Here is a 7,439-nt window from a genome sequence, read left to right on the forward strand (position 1 = left end):
GCTGCTGTCCAAAGGTGCCCCCCTGTGCCCCTTCATCCAGAGTGGGGGTGCTCTAATCCAGGAGGTGTGTTACCGGTCAGATCAGCAGGTGAAAACAGAGGGGGCAAAGCCTAAAAAAAAGAAAACAAATGCAGCCACCACATCTAATGATTGGTAAGCTGAAATATATGACATTTTTGGCTTTGGGTTTAATACCGCTTTAATGTTGGATCGTAAAACAATATTTTCTTGCCGTAAACGTTTGTCAGTAGATGGTTGTTTCAGTATCCAGTTACCTATAATTTATGCATTCATTTATTTCATTTTTGTCCCCATATAAGATGAGAGGATACAGTCGTTTCCCTTGGATGGTTAGGTAGGTGTCTTTTAGCAGCTGCATGTAAGTGGACTTGGATGATTGAAAAAATGATATCAATAACTTATTGGGGATAAACTCACATGATCACGCATGCTATCAGTCCTTAACCCCTTCACACCGGTGCATCCCAGCCCTTTAAGTGTTTCAGAAGCTGGGAGGTGGGGCAAGGTTTAGGGTCATGTGATTGGGAAAGGTCCCAATCGAAAGAGGAGATTGGGACCTTTCCGTGAGTACCAGACATGTGTTCTGGGAGCGTGCAGGGTGCACACTCTCGTCACATATGTCCTTTTTTAATAGAACGCAAATGTGCGGCCGCTCGGCGTCTAGGCCCAGACTCCGAGAGGCCACCCATTTGCGTTCGGCCGGCATGAAGAGGTTAAAAAAGCCTTTCTCATTCTTTTCAACACCTTGAAATTACTTTCCGATCTCAGGGAACCCAGCTAAATATTACTCTCTACATCTCATGATACATTAGTGTGTTGGCTGGTGGGAAGAATGCTCCTTGCACTTGGGGTCATGGGACAGCCAAAAAGATCAATGGTGTTAGCGGGAACGTATCTCAGAGACAGAAATTGCTCTTTGCTCAATGAACCCCTAGCAACTTCTGGAGGAACCCTGGTTGAGAAACCCTACTTTATAGGAAACCTAGGGTTCAATTCTTGAGAAACCCTACTCTAGAGGAACTTTAGGATTCCATGGAACCATTCTTGAGAAACCCTACTCTAGAGGAAATCTAGGGTTCCATGGAGCCATACTTGAGAAACCCTACTCTAGAGGAAACCTAGGGTTCCATGTAACAATTCTTGAGAAACCCTACTCTAGAGGAACTCTAGGGTTCCATGGAACCATTTTTTAGAAACCTTACTCTAGAGGAACCCTAGGGTTCCATGGAACCATTCTTGAGAATCCCTACTCTAAAGGAACCCTAGGGTTCCATGGAACAATTCTTGAGAAACCCTACTCTAGAGGAACCCTAGGGCTCCATGGAACCATTCTTGAGAAACCCTACTCTAGAGGAACCCTAGGGTTCCATGGAACAATTCTTGAGAAACCCTACTCTAGAGGAACCCTAGGGCTCCATGGAACCATTCTTGAGAAACGCAAGTCTAGAGGAAACTTAGGGTTCCATGGAACCATTCTTGAGAAACTCTACTCTAGAGGAACCCTAGGGTTCCATGGAACCATTCTTGAGAAACCCTACTCTAGAGGAACCCTAGGGCTCCATGGAACAATTCTTGAGAAACACTACTCTAGAGGAAACCTAGGGTTCCATGGAACCATTCTTGAGAAATCATGCCTTAAAGTATCACAAGTTCCTGCCTAGCTCTAATGGAAATGCCTAATGAGATGTATATTGAGAAGATCAGGAGAAATAACCATTTCAATTGGGGATGAGATATACATGAGATAAATACATGATAAAATACATGAGATATACATGAGATATACATGAGATATACATGAGATAAATACATGAGATAAATACATGATATATACATGAGATAAATACATGATATATACATGAGATATACATGAGATAAATACATGAGATAAATACATGAGATATACATGAGATAAATACATGAGATAAATGAGTGGTTCTTGAGAAATTAAAGTTTTTAGTAATTGAATATCCAGCTTTAGCCCACTATTGGGTGACATCACTCAGCTGGTCCAGGCTAGAGAAAGATCTCAACTTTATAGTCTGGATCCACCTAGATGCCTGAATTTGCAGCTGGCTTAGCCTCCCAGTGTGCCACTAAGAGCCTGAGCCAACTGCCTCTGCCTCCTCCACAGCCCGGAGCTCCAGTGAGCACTGGAGGGGCAGAGCACAGAGCCAGAGACTGACAGGCTGAAGACAGTGAAGTGAGCGATCAGCGTTGTTTTATCACTTATATATATATATATATGTACATATATCATAATATACATTAAAGGAAAAAAAACATAAAAAATACTAATGGTTCAAATTTGTTACAGTTCTATTTTTATATGTAGAGTCGACCCATTAACATATCACATCATAGTACATCAGCCTCACCATCGGGAGTTAGTGTAATATGTATACTGTATAGTGTATATATATATATATACATATATCATAATATACATTAAAGGAAAAAAAAATTAAAAATACTAAAGGTTCAAATTTGTTACAGTTCTATTTTTATATGTCGATCCATTAAAATATCACACCATAGTACATCAGCCTCACCATCGGGAGTTAGTGTAATATGTATACTGTATAGTGTATATATATATATATATATATGTACATATATCATAATATACATTAAAGGAAAAAAAACATAAAAAATACTAAAGGTTCAAATTTGTTACAGTTCTATTTTTATATGTCGATCCATTAAAATATCACACCATAGTACATCAGCCTCACCATCGGGAGTTAGTGTAATATGTATACTGTATAGTGTATATATATATATATATATATGTACATATATCATAATATACATTAAAGGAAAAAAAACATAAAAAATACTAATGGTTCAAATTTGTTACAGTTCTATTTTTATATGTAGAGTCGATCCATTAAAATATCACATCTTAGTACATCAGCCTCACCATCTGGAATCATTGTAATATGTAATATATATACAGTAAAGGAAATAAAAAAAATCATATATCATATATATATATATATATAAAATTTCATGTGCTTAACAAAACAAAATAAAACAGGATAAAGCATAATAAAAAAACAAAATAAAATATAGTAGAAACTGTATAATGTAAACACGGATCCCTGACCTAGGAAGATAAAGTAAAAATAAATAAATAAACAAATGTATCATAATTTACAGTAAAGGAAAACCATCCTGAAAAATACCAATGTTTGAAATGTAATACAATTCTATTTTTATATTTACAGCAGGTCCATTAAAATATCATATTTCAACTTACACAATCTGTGAATCCTTTAATCAGTGGGCTAGATAGATGTTTTGTTTTCACTGGCAATTTGGTTATCTGATATTTTCTGTCTGCCTGTTTTACCTGTAATTAACGGTCTCTTTTATATCCTCATTTATCCTGGGAGACTGATTGCCAAGGAAAATAACAAGAAAATGATTGCATTCCCAAAGGCATGCCCCTGATAATCATGAAGCCCCTCATCAATTAGGAATTTGAATTAGTGTTTGTATTTCTTTTGTTAATGTCCTTAAACTGGAGGTCAGCAAACCCCCTCCAGAAAAAAAAAAAGAACTCAGACAAACTACCTACTGGGATTTAGTATTCATCTGCTCCATGGAGATTGGAAATTAGAGAGAGAGAAAAAAAATGTATTGACAAATTATACAAATACAAAAAAGGAAACAAATTGGAAATTGCAATTAATATAATCTAAACTTTTATGAAAAAAAAAAATCCAAACTTCATAGTAATACCCAAGGAATAAATAGTGAAGAATGTAAAATGAAAAAAAAAAATCCAACCTTTCCCCCCCAAAAAAAAACCCCAACAATAAAAAATAAAACAGAAAACACACACACATACACAAAAAAACAAAAACGGTCAGGCTCAATGGACCACAGTCTTTTTCTGCCTCAACTTTTCTATGTTTCTATGTAAAGACGTTACATTTATTCTGATCATACCTAAATGATTAATTAATAAAAATAAAGAGTATCTAAAGCCCATACTGTGTTTTTCCTTTCATCTGTGTCCCATTGGGTATAATTTGCTTTTACTTTTTGACATAACAGGAAGTGAGAGGAAATCCCTTCTAGAAAATATCCTCATTGGAAGATTTCTCAATTAGTGCTCCTGTGACAACTTACCTCACTTTCTATTCCAATAACAATGGTCACCAGAGGATTAATCTCCTCAGTGGGGACAAAGTCAGTAAAAAAAACCTCCCAGGGGTCAATACTCCAAGAAAAAAAAAGAAAAAAATTGCCTTTACATAGACTTTAGGATTTCATATGATACATATAAAATACATATACATTTAGATACATATAAAAAATACATATAAAAATATATATTTTATAAATATAAGATTTCATACACATAGTCTACTTGTTCAGTAAACCAATTTTTCATCCATATGTTGTTGGAACACCATTCCCAAACACCTCTTTATCCCCTGCTTTCATTTTTTTTTTTTGGTGATTTTATTTTTTATTTCTATTTTTTAAACCATTAATAATTAAACTTTTTTTTGTCGGTTTTAAATCTTCTTATTCATTCATTTTTTTTTTGTTGGTGATTTTATTTTTTATTTCTATTTTTTAAACCTTTAATAATTAAACTTTTTTTTTCGGTTTTAAATCTTCTTATTAATTCATTTTTTTTTTGTTGGTGATTTTATTTTTTATTTCTGTTTTTTAAACCATTATTAATTAAACTTTTTTTTGTCCGTTTTAAATCTTCTTATTCATTCATTTTTTTTTGTTGGTGATTTTATTTTTTATTTCTATTTAATAAACCCTTAATAACTAAACTTTTTTTTCGGTTTTAAATCTTCTTTAATTTTTTTAGTGTTGCATAAAAAATATGCTAGATTTATAAAAATGCACATTTGGGTGCTGTGGGTGGCACATTTAAAGGAGCAGTTGACGCAAGGGCACAAGAGTAGGTTCATTTGATATTGGTTCGGGTGGAGTGCAGGGTGCTTTGTAAATAAATAACTGCTTGACCTCCGGAAAGTTTTACCCCCTCCATGACAGGGGCATTTTTTTGCTAATCAATACTGCACTACTTTAACTGGTAATTGTTTGGTCATGCAACACTGTACTGTACCAATAGAGCTTTCTTTAGGTGGTATTACCAGTGTTTTTTTTTTATTTTTTATTATATAAACAAAAAAATTCTGACAATTTTGAAAGAAAATCCCAAATTTTTCTTTTTTTATAACAGATTTTGTTATAAAATTTTGGAAATAAATAATCTTTCTTCATACATTTTAGCCAAAATGTATTCTGCTACATTATTTCGGCAAAAATAACCCAAATCAGTGTAAATTTTTTAGTCAGTAGGGAAGTTACAGAGTCTACAATCTTTGATATATATATATCTTTGAAAATTAATCAGTCCTGAAGTGCTGACAGCCGTTCTCATTTAGTGAGGTCCTAAAATGCCAAGACAGTACAAATACCCCCCCCCCCCCAAATTACCCCTTTTTAGAAAGTAGACAGTCCAAGGTATTTAGTAAGAGGCATGGCAAGTGTTTTGAAGTTGTATTTTTTTGTCACAATTTTTGGGAAAATGAAGTAAATACTTAAAATTTGTGGGGGGGGGTTCACAATTTTTTTTGCATACTGCAATACAGCACTGGTATTATTATATTATTATTATTGTACAGGATTTATATATTATTATTATTATACAGGATTTATATATTATTATTATTGTTATACAGGATTTATATATTATTATTATTATTGTTATACAGGATTTATATATTATTATTATTGTTATACAGGATTTATATATTATTATTATTATATTATTATTATTATACAGGCTTTATATATTATTATTATTATTATACAGGATTTATATATTATTATTATTGTTATACAGGATTTATATATTATTATTATTATTATTATTATTATACAGGCTTTATATATTATTATTATTATTATTATTATTATTGTTGTTATTATTATTATTATACAGGATTTATATATTATTATATTATTATTATACAGGATTTATATATTATTATTATTATACAGGCTTTATATATTATTATTATTATTATTATACAGGATTTATATATTATTATTGTTATACAGGATTTATATATTATTATTATTATTATTATTATTATACAGGATTTATATATTATTATTATTATTATACAGGATTTATATAGCGCCAACAGTTTGTTCATTGCTTTGCAATATAACGGGATACAATACAGAAACAATACAGTTCAATACAAGAGGGTTAGGAGGGCCCTGATCCTTGGAGCTGGTATGACGGTGATCAGGGATACTGACTAGTGACAATATGTAAAATAAAAAAAAATAAAAAAAATTACCTTTTTATTTTTTTAATCTCTAATTTTTGTTGCCTGGATAAAGGAGAGGTGTTCGGAGGGCAGCCCTTTGGAAGATTGTACAACTGTTCATAGTATTTTCCAAACTGTTCCGATATGTCCTGTTTCTTTTTATGAACATCCCCCCTTTCCTTGTAGTTAGCAAAGTCACCAAGAACAAACCACCTTTATTGACAAACTTCTGATTAAGCTCTAAACCCTATCAGGTACAACCAGGGGCGGACTGACCATTTGGAAACTCAGGCACTGCCCGAAGGCCCGGGGTCAGTAGGGGGCCCCATGAGATGCCCCTGGTACCTTTTTCATAGGCTTTTTTGAGTTTGGGCAAAGAACACAGGGGCCCCATGATCCCCTATTGCCCGGGGGCCCCATGATCCCCTATTGCCTGGGGTCCCATGAGTTATCAGTCCGCCCCTGGGTACAACTCATCCCCATCTTTCCTTGCCTGCCAGGCTGCATGCTCAGATAAGGGTCTGGTATTGATTTTTTGGGGGTACTCACTTTTGTTCTTGATTTTTTTTGCATAGGTTCTCTGATAAGGTCTGCAACAGACCTTTTGGGGTTCCTAACACTATTTCTATTTGTTCGGGTACCCTTTAAAATTAATATCAGACCTGAAAGGCCTAGAATGAATTTGGGGGAACCTCATATCTTTTTTTATGTAGGGGCTCCCATGAACATTTATATTATAAATTAGTATACAATAGGAGTCTGGTATAGATGAAAGGAATCAACAGGCTTTTATAAAAAAAATTGTCTCAAACAATGTCAAAAGGGGTCTTGGCCAACTGGTTAAATGGATAATACCCACTTAGAGTGAGATTACACTTGTATTTATTTAAAAAAAAAATTGGATAGGGTGATGAGGTGTTAGAAAATCTGTTGAGTTTTTATTGCTGTCTCTGTCCCTAAGCCCAGTAATAGTAATCTGGTGGCATGAGAATTGGAAGGGTTTACTTGCATTTCTACATATATTTTATTTTTACTTATTTATATCAGGTACCTATATAGCACCCAGGGGCAGACTAACCATTTGGAAACTCGTGC

This window comes from Staurois parvus, unplaced genomic scaffold, assembly GCF_062004578.1.
Source record: "Staurois parvus isolate SC_StPar_1 unplaced genomic scaffold, SC_StPar_1.0 ptg000470l, whole genome shotgun sequence".
Lineage (NCBI taxonomy): Eukaryota > Metazoa > Chordata > Amphibia > Anura > Ranidae > Staurois > Staurois parvus.